Source organism: Pristiophorus japonicus, chromosome 10 (genome assembly GCF_044704955.1).
Source record: "Pristiophorus japonicus isolate sPriJap1 chromosome 10, sPriJap1.hap1, whole genome shotgun sequence".
In the NCBI taxonomy this organism is placed as follows: domain Eukaryota; kingdom Metazoa; phylum Chordata; class Chondrichthyes; family Pristiophoridae; genus Pristiophorus; species Pristiophorus japonicus.
In genome coordinates this window covers 88561761-88582261 of record NC_091986.1, presented here as the reverse complement: position 1 = coordinate 88582261, position 20501 = coordinate 88561761, and the positions used below count along the sequence as shown (strand labels likewise).

The 20501-nt window shown below is 43.8% G+C and overlaps 1 long non-coding RNA gene across 1 annotated transcript in view; it reads left to right on the top strand.

Moving 5' to 3' along the window:
- Nucleotides 1-20501, top strand: part of LOC139274758 (uncharacterized) — an 80800-nt gene that overhangs the window by 59537 nt on the left and 762 nt on the right. The window lies entirely within an intron of this gene.

The following is a 20501-nucleotide window of genomic DNA, read 5'->3' as shown; positions in this document are numbered from 1 at the left end:
GTTTTCTTCATATGGACTCCCAGAAGAAATTGTGTCTGATAATGGGTAGCAATTTTATTCAGAAGAATTTGTACAGTTCATGAGCAGAAACGGTGTAAAACATACCAAAGTTCCACCATACCACTCTGCTTCAAATGGTGCAGCAGAGCACACAGTACTAATTGTAAAACATGCCCTCATCAAGCAAATGTTGGATCCAAATCCAAGGAAACGGCAGTTATCGTTGGACCACAAATTGGAAAATGTTCTAATTACTTATCGTAATACTCCTCATACAACTACTTCCAGAACACCAGCAGAGTTATTTCCCAGATGACAGCCATGAACCAGGTTCTTGTTGTTAAAGCCAAACTTCAGTAGTTGAACAGAAATAATCAAGACAGTAAGAGAGTCCTCCTAAAAGTAGCATAAGAGAGAGGTGTGAAATTGAATCAGAAGGTGAGAGTGAAGAACCACCACCATAAATGGTTAAAGTGGTTACCAGGAAGGGTTGTGAAGATATATGGCCCTTGCACATATTTGGTCAAGGTGTTTGATCATGGAAAGGTTAGATTTATTCACATTGATCATATTTTACCAACAGATGTAGAAGAAGTTGAAAGTTGTAATGATTTGATTATTTCTGATGAGTCAGATAGTCTTGTTACAAGTTGAGTACCAGGAGCAAATCCTACATCAGATGTACTAGAAACAAGTCCATGAATTTAAGTCTGAGTCCGAGTGAGGCAGACAAACAGTCTGAAGTTGTAGAGAGTCCAAATGTAGATCAAGGGTTGCCCTTGAAGAAAAACTCTGCTCAGGTTCAGCCTAGAATGAGTCTAAGTCTTAAAACAAAATTGAAAAGTTCTGTTCAAGAAAAAACAGTATCCTATTCAAAACAGAAAATCTGTGATTAAGTTTGATTTGTAAATATGGAAAAAGAAGTTCATATCTTTTGTTGTATATACCAAACAAGTTATGCATAATGATTATTTTGTTATGATTACTTCTTCAATAAGGAGGGAGATGTGTTATAGAAAGCTCCAGCGAGTGGACTATTGATGTAATGCAACTACTGATGTATGAACAATAAAGGGTCATGTGGCAAAGTCACATGATGACAGTTTCTGTTCAGAGCCATTTTGTGTGTGTGTGCTTGTTTGTGATGTCGTAAAAATATCACGGGCACAAGTCCCCAGATGTTAGTGAAGAGGACTTTGCAGGGTCAACTGGTGTGGGTGTGCTGTTGTCGTGTCCAAATCTGGTGCCGAGGTCTTTGATAGTGCCAAGATCGATGATGGGTGGTCCATTCGGTTTTATTCTCATTATTGTTTCTTGCGCACGTTGACTGCCACTCTGGACTCGAGCCATTCAATACATTTCCACTTTTTCCCCTCTTTCCTTTTCTCTTTATCTCTCCCTGACCATTCTTTCCTGTCATCATGCCTCCTTTCATCTCTCCTCCCTCGGATACTCTGCCCTCCCAAATCCCTACCCCAATCCTTCATTACTCTTCGACCTTCCTACTCTCCTGCCACTGTCCCAGGCTTGCCTCCCTCCTAGATAAGCCTACAGCTTCTCTCTGTGTCGCTCTTTGCATCCTACGATGGGCCCATGGAAGCACTCGTCGCTGCCTCCTTATGAGCAGCAACCCCAACTGTCCCATCCTACTTTAGTCTTTCACCATGTCATCTCTCACTGGATGCCAAGATTATGATGGACCCATCTGGGTTTGGCTTCCTCTTCCAACTTTTTGTTCCTCCTGCTGTAATATACCTCCACTTGGTACCTCTCCATTTGACACGATTCAAATTAGGGACTGAACATAATTGGCCTCAGGACTTTAATTTACAAGACTTTTTTCATGAAGACATTGACTCCTTTTGGGTATGATGCTGCAGGTGCTAGTCACCTATGGTATCACATCCCAGCAGCAATAATGGTCTTGGTCATTAGGATACTAAAGCTGAGGAGGCTTATGTCTTCATTTGATGTACAATTTTATTTTAATCCCAAGTTGCTGGATAACATTTGTGAGCAAGAATGCTGCATTCATTCTGTCTCTGAAATACTGAAGGTAATTTTAGCAATTCTACTACCATCATAGCTAAGTTACCCCCATTTGCTGGACCACTGGGGTGTGAGAATGGTTTATTGTTAATTAATTTGTTGAGGGTGTAAAAATCAAGAATGGACAAAATCCTGCATTCCTGAGCAGGTGCGTAAGAAGATAGACTTCTCTTCACTTCTTTTCCCAGGTTACTTTACTATGACATGATTCTTAGCAGCTGCATCGGAAATCATTGTAGATTCACTGAACAGTGCATTGCAGAATGCAGTTTCAACACATGGTTCAAATAGGGAGGGGAGGAGAACAGAAGTTGAGAATTACTCATGGCAAAATGTAGGATGTGACAACACAAATCATTTTTGCCACTCCAAGATATTGGATTTCTTGCCTCTACCCTTTTCCTCAAAAGAAAAAGGGTAAAAGAGGGAAGGAGATAGTAATGTCTAACCTTTACATTAGCCAACTCACTAGGTTTGACTGAGGTTTAAAAAAAAAAGCAAGAAAACTACAAGTCCTGGGAATCGGAAACAAAAACTACTTGTATTATGTTACTTCACATCCTGCTTCTTGTAAAGACTCCATTCCTTTCTTCCCATTTCTAATCATATGCTCATGACTCCACCTGCAACGCCAGATTCAATTAAATGTTCCATTTTCTTCAGCCAAGGTCCTTGGCTGTATCCATCCCATTTCCCATGCCTCTGCTCTCAATCCCTCCCCCAACTTAAAATTATTATACGGCTGCCCTTGTCCTCATCTTCCATCCCAACAGCCTGCGCAATTGTCAGATCATCTTCTGCCATTTCCACCACCACACAATCCCACCACCAAACACATTCCCTCTGCTCTTCACTCATCAAAGGGACTGTTCCGATTACAATATCTTTGTTTACTATTCCACCATCCCAATTCCAGTTGTCCTTCACCTTGCACTCAGTCTTGTAACCAAAGAAAGTACATAACCTGTCTCCCACACCACAGTACAGGGTACGATTCACTCCTTCTGTAAGAGTAAGCAATTTCCTTCAATCGAATACAGCATATTCACTGCTTATGGTGAGGTCTCTGCACTGGAGAGACCAAACGTAGACTGGGTGATGGCTTTGCCGAACACCTCCATTCTATCTGCAAATGTGACCCACTGCAAGTTACCTTAACTCCTCATTCCAATCTGACTCCTCCAACTTTGGCATCCTACATTGTTCCAACCAAACTAACATTGACTTTAGTCACTTTGGACCTTTGCTGTAGCCACCATTTACTGTACTGCAAAAGATGCTGGTGATGTGGTTGGGCCTATCAATCTCCCGGGGTCGGGTGGCATGAGGTTACTTTTCTGGATGAACAGAGTTCTGTCAGGAGAGGATCTGGGTCCTTGGCATTTGGCTGCTTTTTCTGAATGCAGAACTGACGCACCTATTGTGAATTTCCAACATTTTAGCTTTCAACTTAGATCTACATCTGCAGGCTGTTTTATTTCTAATTTCCATTTTCTTGCCATTTCCCTTAGGAGGTCCCTTCACTGTTGCATTTTATTTCTTTAAAGTCTATTGCCTCACTGAAATTATCTTTTCGATCAAATAATGATCTCTTGCTTTTCTTTTAAGGATGCCGCAGGTCATTCAACCCATGAATTTCCTCTCTGTGTTTGTGAATGGACTATTTTTCCCCTTTCTTTTTTCTGATAGTAGTAAAATGCTTTTTGCCTTTAGTTTTCACTTCGAAGAGAAGTTTTCCCTGAAACTTCAAACGATCTTTTAGCTCGATAGAGGTTGAGTGACCAGCTGTGTATTTGAAGCATTTTCTGTTTTTGACCGAGGTCTAGCTGTCCAAGCCATCCTAAGATTCAAATGCAATTAATATTTCCTGAAAAGCACAAATGGTTCAAGCTGCTCCTTTAACAGAGACCGTCTCATGTAAAGCATTTCTAACAATTTGGCATGCAAATCAATGGGCAGATGACAAACACAATTGAGGAGGGAGGACAAATTGCTCTGGTTGTTGTATTTAGCACCATTGTAACTGCAATCAAACAGAACCACAATCATGCCGTGTTCTGCTTGGTTGGATACGTTGAGTATACTCCTCGGTCATTTTAAACTTCATCCTTAATGATTTCAAAACCTTTCATGGGCACATGTGCTGCACATTTTCCTTCCTATATACAGGACTTTACACTCATCTGCATTAAATTATATCTGTCAATGTCCTGCCAACTTACCGATGCAGTCTAAATTATTTTGTAATTTATGAGCTGCTTTCTAATTTGGTGTTATTTCTAAAATTAAATAATTTGCATTAAGTTTCTGAATCCAAGTAATTGATGTTAGCTAGAAACAGTAGTGGTCCCTACCAATGTTCCCGTTAAGCTGTGCGGCTTTTCAATGGAAAAACCGTACACGTGCAGAATCTTGAATGAGCTGTGCAGCCCGTTACAGGGGCCACACGGGCCATAATAAATTAGAGGGAACATTGGTTCCTACACCACCAGACTCTGACATAACTCTACTAATCATCCAGTTTTCAAACTGATTTATACACCTAGGGGGAAACAATGACTAGCTTAGCGACACCAATTAGCGCTTGCGAGGGGCGCTACAGGGGCAAGAAAGGGGTATCACCCAGGCACAGCGACATTAGCGCCGCTCACCAACTTGATTAGGGTTTTAGCAGCGGTGCTAATACTTAGCACCAGGGAATATTGTGCCAGTGTGGCACCACGGAAGCCAACTTGAATGTTTTCCACTGCCTTACGACCTGGCGCTAATCACGCCAGAAAAAGCAGGTGTGCAGAGCTGTCCCGGGGCACTAATGAAAGAGATTGGTGTATCAGGTAAGTTTGAGAGATTTTATTTAACTTTATTTACATTGATTTTACTTTATTTGGTGTTCCTGATGTTTAAATTAGTTGAATTGCAATTTTTTAAAAGTTTTTATGTTTTCCAGCTAACCTTCTCTTTGAGCGCCGGTATTTTAGTGCCAGAACTTCAATAGCATGACCGGCTTAGCGCCCGAAGAGAATTGTGAAACACTTCCCTGAGCACTCCACTCCACTCTTAGGGCGCTAATAAATCAATATGGGTATCGTCGAGGCAAAATATCTCCTGTCACTAAATTTAGCGACCAGGCAATATTAGCGCCCAAAACGGCATCCATTCAATTTTTCCCCCATATTAACCTGATGGTTTAACAAGAGGCCCAAGAAATGACAGATTTTGTTGTCATGTCAAAGATACTTTCATCAAATCAAGCAACACTTCTATTAGTTCATATTAAGACCTGTTCTCATAAGAGGCAATGCTCCGCAATTCGGATCAGACTTGAGTTTGATTGAGATTCACATACATTTAAATATCTTGCCAATATAACATGATTAGTGCACTAGAGTTCCAATCAATCATAGCATTAATTGAAATTCAATCCTGGAAAAGCCATTACTTGATTTTCATTTGCTTGTGCACTGTTATGTGATTTGTAAGAATCAAAAGCATTCATGGTTGTGTAAGAGATAATGGGCTGGATTTTGTGGTCAGTGGTGAATAAACGGCACCAGTCGTGTGTTACACTTGTACTTGTCTATCGACTTTTTATGGGTTTTTGCACTGGAATTTCCTCTCAGTGAACTATCCAAAAAGTGCGGCACATTCCACAGAGTGTCTGGAGCCTGTGTGAACAGGGCAAGCAACTGTGTGTTTCCTAAACCAATCAGAGTGAAGAATCATTCATAAGCAGCACTGAGTCTAAACCAGGAAGTGTCAATTAGAATATTTAGTTAAATGTCAAATCAGGTACAGAAAGCAAAATAAAGAGAGGGAAAGAAAGATTGAGAGAGAGATAAGAGATAGAACAAAATAGTTTTTAAAAGTTATTTTTATTAAACCTCTCCAACAACAATTAAAATTTGACGGAATGAGACTCCACACTTGCGGAAAGTTAATTTTAGGTGCCGTTAGGCAGTAATTAAGACTTACCACACCGTTAACAGCTACCACACCATTATAAGCTATAAAAAGGCCCAGCATTGTGAGTTCGGCCAGAGGAAGCAGGAGATCGAGCAGCATTGGTGAGGCAGCTTGGGGAGGCCTATAAAACGGCCCAGCGTGGTGAGTTCGGCGAGAGGCAGCGGGAGATCGAGCAGCGTCGGAGAGGCGTGCTTGTGCAGCTGCAGCAGGGAGAGAAGGCAAAAAAGAAGTAGAAAGAAACTGAAAGGTGACGTCACAGCCAAGGAGGTAAGTGATTGGCTGGTGATTGGTCAGTAGCTTTTCTTTTTTTTCTTTATCAGTAAGTAACATTCAGCATTGTTGTTGTCAAATTAAGTTTATCTATGGGTTAAGTCATGGCAGGACAGCTCAGACACATGTTATGCTCCTCCTGTACTATGTGGGAAGTCAGGGATGCCTCCGGTGTCCCTGACGACTACGTGTGCGGGAAGTGCATCCGCCTCCAGCTCCTGACGGACTGCATTGCGGCACGGGAGCTGCGGGTGGATGAACTCTGGAGCATCCACGATGCTGAGAATGACATGAATAGCACATTTAGTGAGTTGGTCTTACCGCAGGTAAAGGGTACACAGTCAGATAGTAAATGGGTGACCAGCAGGAAGAGCAGTGCAAGGAAGGTAGTGCAGGGGCCCCCTGCGGTCATCCCCCTGCAAAACAGATACACCGCTTTGGGTAATGTTGAGGGGGATGACGCATCAGGGGAGAGCAGCAGCAGCCAAGTTCATAGCACCGTGGGTGGCTCTGCTGCACAGGAGGGCAGGAAAAAGCGTGGGAGAGCTACAGTTGTTAATACGGATTCTTTTTCCCTCAATCTGTTTCAGCGAATACACTGACACACAAACACCTTGCCTTTTCTGTAAAGGACCTTTATTGAAGATTCTCCGGCCGGGACTTGTCAAGACAAAGGGACACTCTCAATCAGAGCCTGTTTACCTTCCCCTGGACAAGCCCCTTTTCAGCGCGAAAAGCACAGTAGATATACATTTTCAAAACAGAACACAGTTGATCAGCACTTGGTCTGTCCAATCCCTTTCTGCCTCCCCTCTCGAGTACGTCCAATGGCAGGCAAGAAAGTCTCCCAATTAGGGCTGGTGTCAGGTCAGGTTAGTTATAGCTTTGCTACACTGTCTTCCCTTATCAGTGAAGAACCCAATTAGTTTCCCTTCCTCCTTCTCAGTAGAAGCTATTACTTTTCCCTTCCTATCTAGGATTGCTTTCTTTCTTTGTGCTGCCTTGGGCTTTCTCATGACCCGTGTCTAACCTCAACTTCAACTCTTGGTAACCCCTTTTTTTTCTGTTGATTCTGCAGTTGTCTGCATCTTGACATTTCTTTAGCTATTTTCCCATAATTCCCTATCTCCATCCTTTTGCCACCTTTCTATCCATCTACCACCTTCGCAACCCTTCTTTACACATTCTCACAGTGATAGGGGATTCTATTGTAAGGAGAATAGATAGGCGTTTCTGCGGCCACAACTGCGACTCCAGGATGGTATGTTGCCTCCGTGGTGCAAGGGCGAAAGTGTCTCGGAGCGGGTGCAGGACATTCTGAAAAGGGAGGGTGAACAGCCAGTTGTCGTGGTGCATATAGGTACCAAAGATATAGATAAAAAACGGGATGAGGTCCTATGAGACGAATTTAGGGAGCTAAGAGCTAAATTAAAAAGGAGGCCCTCAAAGGTAGTAATCTCAGGATTGCAACCAGTGCCACATGCTAGTCAGAGTAGGAATTGCAGGATAGCTCAGATGAATACGTGGCTTGAAGTGTGGTGCAAGAGGGAGGGGTTCAAATTCCTGGGACACTGGAACCAGTTCTGGGGGAGGTGGGACCAGAACAAACCGGACGGTCTGCACCTGGACAGGACCGGAACCAATGTCCTAGGGGGAGTGTTTGCTAGCACTGTTGGGGAGGAGTTAAACTAACATGGCAGGGGGATGGGAACCTATGCAGGGGGACAGAGGGAAAGAAAATGGAGGCAGAAGCAAAAGATAGAAAGGAGAATAGTAAAAGTGGAGGACAGAGAAACCCAAGGCAAAAAACAAAAAGGGCCACATTGCAGAAAAATTCTAAAGGGGCAAAGTGTGTTAAAAAGACAAGCCTGAAGGCTCTGTGCCTCAATGAGAGGAGTATTTGGAATAAGGTGGACGAATTAACTGTGCAGACAGCAGTTGACGGATATGATGTAATTGGCATCACGGAGACATGGCTCCGGGTGACCAAGGCTGGGAACTCAACATCCAGGGGTATTCAACATTTAAGAAGGATAGGCAGAGAGGAAAAGGAGGTGGGGTGGCGTTGCTGGTTAACGAGGAAATTAATGCAATAGTAAGGAGGAACATTAGCCTGGATGATGTGGAATCAGTATGGGTGGAGCTGCGGAATTCCAAAGGGCAGAAAACGTTAGTGGGAGTTGTGTACAGACCACCAAACAGTAGTGGCGAGGTTGGGGACAGTATCAAAGAAGAAATAAGGGATGTGTGCAATAAAGGTACAGCAGTTATCATGGGTGACTTTAATCTACATATTGATTGGGCTAACCAAACTGGTAGCAATGCGGTGGAGTAGGATTTCCTGGAGTGTATTAGGGATGGTTTTCTCGACCAATATGTCGAGGTACCAACTAGCGAGCTGGCCATCCTAGGCTGGGTGATGTGTAATGAGAAGGGACTAATTACCAATCTTGTTGTGCGAGGCCCCTTGAGGAAGAGTGACCATAATATGGTAGATTTCTTTATTAAGATGGAGAGTGACACAGTTAATTCGGAAACTAGGGTCCTGAACTTAAGGAAAGGGAACTTCGACGGTATGAGGCATGAATTGGCTAGAATAGACTGGCAGAGGATACTTAAAGGATTGAAGGTGGATAAGCAATGGCAAACATTTAAAGATCACATGGATGAACTTCAGCAATTGTACATCCCTGTCTGAAGTAAAAATAAAATGGGGAAGGTGGCTCAACCATGGCCAACAAGGGAAATTAAGGATACTGTTAAAGCCAAGGAAGAGGCAGATACATTGGCTCAAAAAAGCAACAAACCTGAGGACTGGAAGAAATTTAGAATTCAACAGAGGAGGACTAAGGGTTTAATTAAGAGGGGGGAAATAGAATACGAGAGGAAGCTTGCAGGGAATATAAAAACTGAATACAAAAGCTTCTATAAATATGTGAAGAGAAAAAGCTCAGTGAAGACAAACATAGGTCCCTTGCAGTCGGATTCAGGTGAATTTATAATGGGGAACAAAGAAACGGCAGACCAATTGAACAAATACTTCAGTTCTGTCTTCACTAAGGAAGACACAAATAACCTTCCGAATGTACTAGGGGACAGTGGGTCTAGTGAGAAGGAGGAACTGAAGGATAGCCTTATAAAGTGGGAAATTGTGTGAGGGAAATTGATGGGATTGAAGGCCGATAAATCCCCGGGGCCTGATAGTCTGCATCCCAGAGTACTAAAGGAAGTGGCCCTAGAAATAGTGGATGCATTGGTGATCATTTTCCAACAGTCTACCGACTCTGGATCAGTTCCTATGGACTGGAGGGTAGCTAATGTAACACCACTTTTTAAAAAAGGAAGGAGAGAGAGAAAAAATAATTATAGACCGGTTAGCCTGACATCTGAAGTGGAGAAAATGTTGGAATCAATCATTAAGGATGAAATAGCAGCGCATTTGGAAAACAGTGACAGGATCGGACCAAGTCAGCATGGATTTATGAAAGGGAAATCATGCTTAACGAATCTTCTGGAATTTTTTGAGGATGTAACTAGCAGAGTGGACAAGGGAGAATCAGTGGATGTGGTGTATTTAGACTTTCAAAAGGCTTTTGACAAGGTCCCACACAAGAGATTGGTGTGCAAAATCAAAGCGCATGGTATTGGGGGTAATGTACTGACGTGGATAGAGAACTGGTTGGCAGACAGAAAGCAGAGAGTCAGGATAAATCGGTCCTTTTCAGAATTGCAGGCAGTGATGAGTGGAGTGCCGCAGGGCTCAGTTATGGGACCCCAGCTCTTTACAATATACATTAACGATTTAGATGAAGGAATTGAGTGTGATATCTCCAAGTTTGCGGATAACACTAAACTTGGTGGCGGTGTGAGCTGTGAGGAGGACGCTAATAGGCTGCAGGGTGACTTGGACAGGTTAGGTGACTGGGCAAATGCACGGCAGATGCAGTATAATGTGGATAAATGTGAGGTTATCCATTTTGGGGGCAAAAACACGAAGGCAGAATATTATCTGGATGGCGGCAGATTAGGAAAAGGGGAGGTGCAATGAGACCAGGGTGTCATGGTTCATCAGTCACTGAAAGTGGGCATGCAGGTACAGCAGGCGGTGAAGAAGGCAAATGGTATGTTGGCCTTCATAGCTAAGGGATTTGAGTATAGGGGCAGGGTGGTCTTACTGCAGTTGTACAGGGCCTTAGTGAGGCCTCACCTGGAATATTGTGTTCAGTTTTGGTCTCCTAATCTGAGGAACGATGTTCTTGCTATTGAGGGAGTGCAGCGAAGGTTCACCAGACTGATTGCAGGCATGGCTGAACTGTCATATGAGGAGAGACTGGATCAACTGGGCCTTTATTCACTGGAGTTTAGAAGGGGATCTTATGGAAACATATAAGATTCTGATGGGACTGGACAGGTTAGATGCAGGAAGAATGTTCCCGATGTTGGGGATGTCCAGAACCAGGGGACATAGTCTTAGGATAAGAGGTAGACCATTTAGGACTGAGATGAGGAGAACTTCTTCACTCAGAGAGTTGTCAACCGATGGAAATCCCTGCCGTTGTTGATGCCAGTTCATTGGATATATTCAAGAGGGAGTTAGATATGGCCCTTACCGCTAAAGGGATCAAGGGGTATGGAGAGAAAGCAGGAAAGGGGTACTGAGGGAATGATCAGCCATGATCTTATTGAATGGCGGAGCAGGCTCGAAGGGCCGAATGGCCTACTCCTGCACTATTTTCTATGTTTCTATGTTTCTATGTTTCTTACATTTAAATGGACAAGCCCTAATTTTTTCAGGCGAGTGTTGTGTGTATATATCAGGCAAGTACAGCCATATCACATTGTTCAATGTATTTCAATGGTGAATCTCTCGGCGAGATACCTTTATTGTGCAGCTTCCGGAGGAACAGGGCATCTCAGACACAACTTCCTGATTTTCGCATTTAACTGCGCTTGTGCGGTCACTGGAAGTTGCTGTCTGATTTACACGTTAATAACGGTGAGCACTGTTAGCCTCACCATTATTTCGACTGCTAAATTGGACCCATTATGTTACGTAGATTAAGTTGCAGTATTAAGTCTTCTGCAGTTTCTCACAGAATCAGAAGTGCAGTTTTTGATGTTTATTATGGTTACATTGTAGTTTAAATGCAACAGTGGTCCATCCATTGTTTTACTAAATTTGCTGTATGGTGGCAATGTCACATGACAGACAAGAGGCAATACTATTACACAGTGCCGATAGTGAAAGATAAAGGCTTCACATATATATTTATAATATTATTTACCTCCATTTACAAAGTTTAAAGATTTAAGAAATATGGGGGTTCAATTGGATAACCCCCGAAATTGGATGACGGATCATGGTTTGTGATTAACCCAGGCCCATTCATTGCGATGCATGCAGCCATTAAATTTGTGCTACCCACGTTGTTCATTGGCTGCACGCATCAACAGGGGACCTGATATCGCAAATGGCGAGTGCTAGTTAAAGTCAGCCTGCCACCTCTTAAAAAGGAGGTGAATTGTGGCTGCAAGAAATAGTCGGAGTTTTTTGAAAAGTGAATCTGTGCTGATACTTTGAGGATTGGCTGAACATGAGAGAAAGTGAGCACCAAGGTTTTTCGACGATGCAGTGGCGGTCTTGGTGCAAGATATGGAGAGATGAAGAGCCATACTATATCTGCAAGGGTACGAGGGGGTTGTGTCAGAGGCCTTCCAGACATACGCTCAGGAGGCAGTGTGAAGAAATAGTGGCTTTTGCTTCACGCACTCTCAGTGCCAGTAAGAGTAATTATGTGCAAATTGAAAGGGAAGCTTGGGCATTCATTTTTGGGGTCAAGAAGTTTCACAAGTACTTGTATGGTCATAAGTTTACCATCGTTACGGACCATAAGCCCCAAACAGCAATCCTCCATCCAAAGTCCCCAGTTCCAACATTAGCTGCAGCCCGAATGCAGAGATGGGCTTTGATTTTGACAGCATATATATATGATATTGAATACAGACGATCAGCTGATCACAGTAATGCTGATGCTATGTCTAGATTGCCTTCCCCATCACAAATTACACCCGATAGGGAAGAAGTGTTTTATTTTTCATACATTGATGAACTGCCAGTCACAGCTGAAGAGATTGGTAGAGCAACCAAACGTCACCCAGTGATGTTAAAGGTGTATGAGTATATTGCAAATGGATGGCCAAACCAGGTAACAGACAAAGATACACATCCATTCTGCATTCATAGGAATGAATTATCAGTCGACAAAATTTGTATCATGTGGGGTGCAAGAGTGGTTATACCAAATAAATTCAGGTCCAAATTATTAGGAGACCTCCATGACCAGCACCTGGGAATGTGCTTGACCAAGAGTTTTACATGCAGTTATTTATGGTGGCCAGGCCTTGATAAAGATATCGAGTACATCGTGAGTCAGTGTACAACATGTCAATCGGTAAGCAAGCAACCACCACCAATACCATTACAGCCATGGAAATGGCCTCCCAGGGTGTGGCAAAGGCTACATATTGATTTTGCTGAGTTAGAAGGACAACAATTGCTCATTGTGATTGATAACCATTTGAAGTGAGTTGAGGTGTTTCCAATGTGGAAAATAACAACAAGTAAAACATTGGGCATTTTACAGAAATTATTTTCTTCATTTGGCCTCCCTGAAGAGATTGTTTTGGATAATGGACCACAATTTCGTTCAGAAGAATTTGCACAATTCACGAGCAAAAATGGTGTGAAACTTACCAAGGTTCCACCATACCATCCTGCTTCGAATGGTGCAGCAGAGCGCACTGTACAAATTGTAAAAGGTGACCTCATTAAAAAAAAGTTAGATCCAAATCCAAGGAAACGTCAGTTGTCATTGGATCACAAATTGGCTAATTTTTTGATTATATATCGAAATACTCCTCATACAACTATTGGTAGAACACCAGCGGAGTTGTTTCTCAAATGACAACCACGAACCAGATTCTTGTTGTTCAAGCCAAATTTGGCACAGTCAGTAGAAGAGAAACAATTAAGACAGAAAGAGAATCATGATCGGGGTAGAGTAAAAGAGAGAAGTATGAAATTAAACCAGAAGGTGAGAGTGAAGAACCATCACCATAAATGGTTAAAGTGGTTAGCAGGAAGAATGGTGAAGATATGTGGTCCTCGCAGACATGGAAGGAGTTGAAGGTGGGCATGATTCAATTATTTCTGACTCATCAGATAGTTTTGATACATCAGTCGCATATCCTAAATCCAATGTACCGGAAACAAATCCAGGAGAGAATCAGAATGAAAGTCTGAGTCCGAGTCAGGAAAACAAAGAGCGTGAAGTTAGAGTTAGTTCAAATGAAAATCAAGGAAATTCCGTGGAGGAAAACATTCCTCAGGATGAGCCTCGAATGAGTGTGAAATAGACACCATGTTTGGAAGGTTCTGAGAGCGAAGTAATCCTCTTCGAAACAGAAAACAAGTGGAAAAGTTAAATTTGTAAATATGGAAAAAAATAAGTTTATATCCTGTGTTATGTATAAACATGAAAGTTATGTATGATGTTTGTGAAAATAATTTCTTCATTCAGGAGGGAGAAGTGCAATGTCTGTAAGCTTGTAATGTTTGTAGCTCCACACTGTGGATGTGGCTGTATTGTGTACTGCAACTGCAGAGTTAATAATTAAATAGAATCAGGCTTCCAAGAGAGCTGCCTGCCATGTAGGAAGCTGTGTGTGCTTGTGCTCTGTGAATATATCACAACACCAAGTTGAGAGATATAATTTAATTTGTTGTAAAATTCCACAATCTGGAGCAAGTCCATTAAGACCACAAATTAAAAAGAGATGGAAGAATACTTTATTAAGCTTAATAGTGTTATCATTGAAGCCAAAATAGTAAACAATGTCTCTTGCTCCCCATATTTGCAGTTAGGTTTTAAATCACTCACATTCTCAGCTATTTTCTTTAATCCACTGAGTTAATAGCCGAATTTATAAAATACCATTTACATACCAGGCGTGATGTCGAATGATATGATATTTTAAAAATTACTTTGAATTGTTGAGACCCACTATCTCATAGCCATGTTCCACCTCCCTCAACACTCAGACTTGATGATTCCACTTCCGTTGGTTGCCTCTATTCTATCAGAATTTTCCTTTGTTCTTCCCATTTAGCCTCGCGAGTTCTCTTTTACATGACGTTCAGCTTGGCTGTTCTGTGTGACATTTTTGCCATGCTCGTCCCCAACATTCAGCCTCAGTGGCCTCTCTCTCCCTCTTGCTGATATTTCTCTCAGTCCTTGATATTCAACGTGAAAAATAAATTACATAAGTCTCCAGACTTAGCCTAATGACCCTGAAATTCCGGTAACACCATTCCCACAGGCAAACAACCTAAAAAAAGAAATAAGATACGCACTTACCTGCTGCTGCTGCTACTGTCCGAACTTCCGAGGCCTGAGGCCCAGAGGTGACTGCGCGCGCAGCTCATGCACATGTGGACGTGCGCAGGCAGGGATCTAGTGAAGCAGCCAATCAGGTACAGTATAGTTTCTCATTCACAGCAATAGGAGTTCCATACGTACGGAACTCCTGTTGCTGTGAATGAGAAACCCCCACCCCCCGCAAACAGTTAAAAACCAACAAAACAGAGAAAATAAAGTACACAATTAACATGCATTTAAATTAAAATTGTTATAAAAAAAAGTTTTCTGACTTAAAAAAAGAAGTTTTAAACATAAAAAGTGCTTTTATAACTTTATTTTTTATTTGTATGTGTATTTTTAACCACTTGTGCCTGTAAAAGTAGGCTGTACGCCTGCTTTTTCAGGCACAGGATTTTAAAGGACATTTGCCGGACAAGATATTCGTAAATATCGGAAATCTTACCTTGCAAGTGTCCTAGCTCCCGAGATGCGTCCATCTGTCAAGACCAAAAACTTGACAGGTCGAAATGTCGGTTTCCAATGCATGCACATTGCGCGCTGGAAACCGGCTTTTCCAATGCCTTCCCAGGTCCGTAGGAACTTCTTACGGACCCAGGACATCGGAATTTCAGGGACAATATTTACATAGAATTGCATAAAAGATACAGCACAGAAACAGGCTATTCAGCCCAATCAGTCCATGCCGACATTTATGCTCCACTCGAGTCCTTCCTCATCTAACTCTATCAGCATAACCCTCTATTCCCTTCTCCCGCATATGCTTATCAAGCTTTCCCTTAAGTACATCTTGTCTATTCACTTCAACTACTACCTGTGGTAGCGTGTTCCATATCTTCACCACTCTCTGAATTCCCATTTGATTCCTTGGTGACTATCTGTTATTGATGGCCTCTAGTTTTGCTCATACGCGCAAGTGGAAACACTCTCTCTGCGTCTACTCTATCAATATCTTTCATAATTTTAAAGATTTTTCACGAGAAAAGAGACCCAGCCTGTTCATCCTTTCCTGATGGGCATAACTTCACAGTTCTAGGATCATTCTTGTAAATCTTTTTTGCACCCTCTCCAGTGCCTCTATATCCTTTTTATAATATGGCGACCAGAACTGTACACAGTACTCCAAGTGTGGACTAACCAAGGTTCGATACAAGTTCAGCATAACTTCTCTACTTTTTAATTCACTTCCACTAGAAATAAACCCTAATGCTTGGTTTGATTTTTTATGGCCTTATTAACCTATGTTGCTACTCTCAATGACTTGTGTATTTGTACTCCCAGATCATTTTGCTCCTTTACCCCATTTGGATTCTTATTTTCCAAGGAATATGTGAGCTGCTTATTTTTCTTACCAAAATGTAATACCTCACAATTATCAATTTTGAAATTCACTTGCCAATTATATGCCCAATCTGCAAGTTTATTAATGTTGTCTGAAAATTTAGAAATTGTGTTTTTGATTCCAAAATCTAAATAGTTAATATAACAGCAGTGCTCCCAGCACTGATCCTTGTGAGAATACATCCCACCTTCTGCAACTCTGAATAGCTGCCCTTTACCATATAATCAAAGAATCATAGAAAATTACAGCACAAAAGGAGGCCATTCAGCCCATCATGTCCATGCCGGCCGACAAAGAGCTATCCAGCCTAATCCCATTTTCCAGCTCTTGGTCTGTAGCTTTGTAGATTATGGCACTTCAAGTGCATATTCACGTTCTTTTTAAATGCTATGAGGGTATCTGTCTCTGCACCATTTCAGGAAGTGAGTTCAGGACCCCCACCACACTCTGGGTGAAAAAATGTCTCCTCAAATCCACTCTAAACGTCCGACCAATTACTTTAAATCTGTGCCCACAGGTTATTGACCCCTCTGCTGAGGAAATTAGGTCCTTGCTATTCACTCTATCTAAACCCCTCATAACCTTATAGACCTCAATTATGTCTCCCTTCAGCTTCCTTTGTTCCAAAGAAAACAACCCCAACCTACCCAGTCTTTCCTCATAGCTAAAATACTCCAGTCCAGGCAACATGCTCGTAAATCTCCTCTGTACCCTTTCTCATGCAATCTGACCCCTACTCTCTGCTTTCTGCCATGCAACCAGATAGCGATTCATTCTTCTCATTGTCCCCTGACTTCGCATGCTCTGACCTTATTCGTTCATCTATTATGTGGCACCTCATCAAAAGCCTTTTGTAAATTTAGATATATTGGGCCCAAGTTTCAGCCTCAGTTGCTCCTGATTTTTTGGAGCAACTGGTGTAGAACGGAGTATCTGAGAAATTCAAATTCTCGGCATTTAATTTGCTCCAGTTCTCGTCAGTTAGAACAGTTTCACTTTGGAACAGAATTTTTTTTTCAAAAGGGGGCGTGTCCAGGCACTTACACCTGTTTACAAAGTTTCGGCAGTGAAAACTTACTCCAAACTAACTTAGAATGGAGTAAATGAAGATTTTTGTACGCTCGAAAAAACCTTGTCGACACTTTAGAAAATCAGGCGTAGCGAATGGGGGATGGGGGGGGTTTAAAGGGAAGTTTACAAACATTAAACACTTCAGTTTTACAAATAAAGAGCCATCATCAATAATAAATGATAAAAACATCAATAAATCAACCAATAAATCAATCAAAAAAATTAATAAGAAATGTTTTTTTTAAATCAATAAATAAAACATTTTCTACTTACCGACTGCAGCACCAGGAGCCCTCCAACAGCATGCTGGGATGCCCCCCACCCAGTGTGTCTCTGTCAGTGTCTCTATCTCTCTGTCTGTCTGTCTGTCTGTGTCTCTCACTCTCTGTCAGTGTCTGTGTTTCTGACAGTGAGGGGAGGGGGAGGAGGAGGGTAGAGGGAGGTGGGGGGCAGGGAGAGGGGAGGGAGGGAGGCAGAGGGGAAGGGATGGGCTAGAAGGGGGAGGGAAGGGGGGAGGAGGAGGAGAAGGGGGGGAGGAGGAGAAGGGGAAGGGTGGGGAGGAGGAGAAGGCGAAGGGGGGGAGGAGGAGGAGAAGGGGAAGTGGGGAGGAGGAGAAGGGGAAGGGGGGGAGGAGGAGAAGGCAAAGGGGGGGAGGAGGAGAAGGCAAAGGGGGGGAGGAGGAGAAGGGGAAGGGGGGAGGAGGAGAAGGGGAAGGGTGGAGAGGAGAAGAAGGGTGGAGAGGAGAAGTGGCGGGGGGGGAAAGGAGAAGGGGGGGCGGAAGCTGAACGGGCCGGGTCCGGCCGGGCCAAAGACTTCGGGCAGGGCCCGTCCCCAGCACCAGATTTACAGGTAGGTGGCGTTGGGTCGGGTCGGGGCTCGGGGTCGGGAGCGCGGGTCAGGTCGGGGGGAGCGCGGGTCGGGTCCAGTCCAGGGGGCAGGGTGGCGGTCGGGAGCACAGGTCGGGTTGGTTCGTGGTTCGGGTAGGCAGGAGGGAGGGTGCGCGGGTCGGTTCGTGTCGGGGGCGGGGGGAGGGAGGTCAGGTTGGGTCGGGTCCGGTCCGGGGTGGGGAGGTCGGGAGCGCGGGTCGGGTCGGGGGGGGTGGTGGGAGGGAGGTCGGTTCGGTTCGGGTCGGGGGGGGAGGGAGAGAGAGGTCAGGTCAGGTGTGGGGGGGGGTGGGGAGTGCGGTCGGGTCCAGTCCGGGGGGTCGGATCGGGTCCGGGGGCAGGGGGGGGGTAGCGGCAGTCGAGTTGGGTCAGGAGGAAGCAGGAGCTGGGCGTGGGAGGCAGCCTTATGCACACAGCCCCAATGAGGCCATTTGGCCAGGGCTAGGGTCTGCATGCTTCGGGCCCCTCCCACACAGTTTTGGGCGCCTGGAGCTACTGCACATGCGCGCCCACTGTAGCGCGCATGTGCAGAGGTCCCGGCACTGTTTTCAGCGCAGGGACTTAGCTCCGCCCCCAACTACTCGTGCTGCACCACGCCAGGCTCAAGAGGACCTGCAGGGAGCCGGAGAATCTGGAAGTTTTTTTTCAGCGCACTTTGTGGCGCGAAAAACGGGCATCCAGGTCGAAACTTGGGCCCAAAATATCTACTACATTATCCTTGTCTACTCTCTCTGTTACCTCTTCAAAGAACTCAATGAGGTTGGTCAAGCAAGACTTTCCCTTTTGAAATCTGTGTCGACCCATTTTTTAATTACATTTTTGGTTTCTGGATGTTTTTCTATTTTCTCTTTTAGTAGGGATTATATTATCCTTCCTACCGCACCGATGTTAATCATAAATATATGTATGCTGTTAGCTATACGCCGGTCCTCTGGCTCTACACCTTTTTCTAATGAATTATTAAATATGTGTGCCTCTGCTATCTCTTCCCTAGATTCTTTTAAAATGCGCAGATGCAATCCATCCAGACCAGGGGCGAGACTTTCCACTTTTGTGCAGATCTGCCAAAAATGGGCATTATTTCCAGCGAGGGTAATAAAAATGGGTTTTGAGATTGCCGGAGTGTCGCCCATTTCCAAAACTCTAACTTACCATTTTTGAAAATGGGCGTTACCGCGAGCGATCTGAAATGGGTGTTCGCGTTAAACTTTTTTGACCTTCTGCCGTAAAGTGTCGCCGACCATAACAATGGCATGGCAATGCTCGTTTCCCGCATTTCAGGTCAGGGGTCATCATTACATGCGCATAAGAGGAGACACAGAGAGAGGGAGCAGAGAGGGATTGAACACGTGTGTGCGTGTGGTGTGTGCTTCTTTGGCTGTTGTGGGAGGCACGAGGGAGATTCACCAGCAGCAAAAAGCCTACTAAGCATAAAGTTGGCACCAAGTTTTTGTGGAAAAAATAATATTTAACATGGAAGGGATGGAGGAGGCAACCCAGCACGCTGTGGAGACTGAGGACGCTGGTGAAAGCAGTGAGCTGGGAGAGGAACAATTGGGAGGACGCAAAAGAGCAAGGAGGTTCTCGGACGAGGCAAATGCCTCCCTCATGCAGGAGGTTGAGACACGCTGGGGTAAATTGACCCAGGGAGGGCGTGGGAAGCCCACCTCAAAGGCCTACCAGAGGATATGGGCCGAGATAGCCGAGGTGGTCTCGTCAGGCACCAACGAGGTATGTGAGAGCAACCAATGCCGCAAGCGATGGAATGACCTTGTCGGATCCGCCAGAGTATTACATTTATTTACATGTACTTATATATTTATATCATTGGAATTGTAAGTGTAATGAGTGATTAAAATCAGATGTGATGTCTTGCACTTATACCGGGAAGGTTAAACTCAAAGCCTGCGGTCACGGTGTACGTCTTTAGGTAAAGAATGATCATTTTCATTATAATCATGATTACATCTGTCGGTTATGTGTTGTATCAGTCTCTGTGACAGTACCTAGCAATGATATCATGCAATGATCTCATGCCATGCCGTGCTGTTGTTACCTTTTACAGAAGAAGCTTTCGAGGAATAGGGCCGAGCAGAGGCAAACGGGTGGGGGGCCACCAGTCATCATTGACCTCACCGTCATCAAGGAGCGGTAGCTGGCACTAGTGGGGACCCACCCCTGGTCAGCCATGCAAGCAGCAGCAGAGCCTGATGTGATGCCACGTGAATAAAGTATACACCATTGCGTGATGTAAAGTCAATAGATGCCACAGCCACTCATATCCGACCAATATTATATGATAGATGAATCATAAAATTCTTCTCTAAATAATGATGTCCTCATGAGAATCATTGCAATGCAAAATTTGGTGATCATCATGAAATGTGATGCCTGTGATGATCTTGATAGCGGTGTTGCTATTGTCGTGCATATGCTGTGTGTTGCGCGGGACTCACCTTGTGACTCCAGCACCCCCTTCTCCTC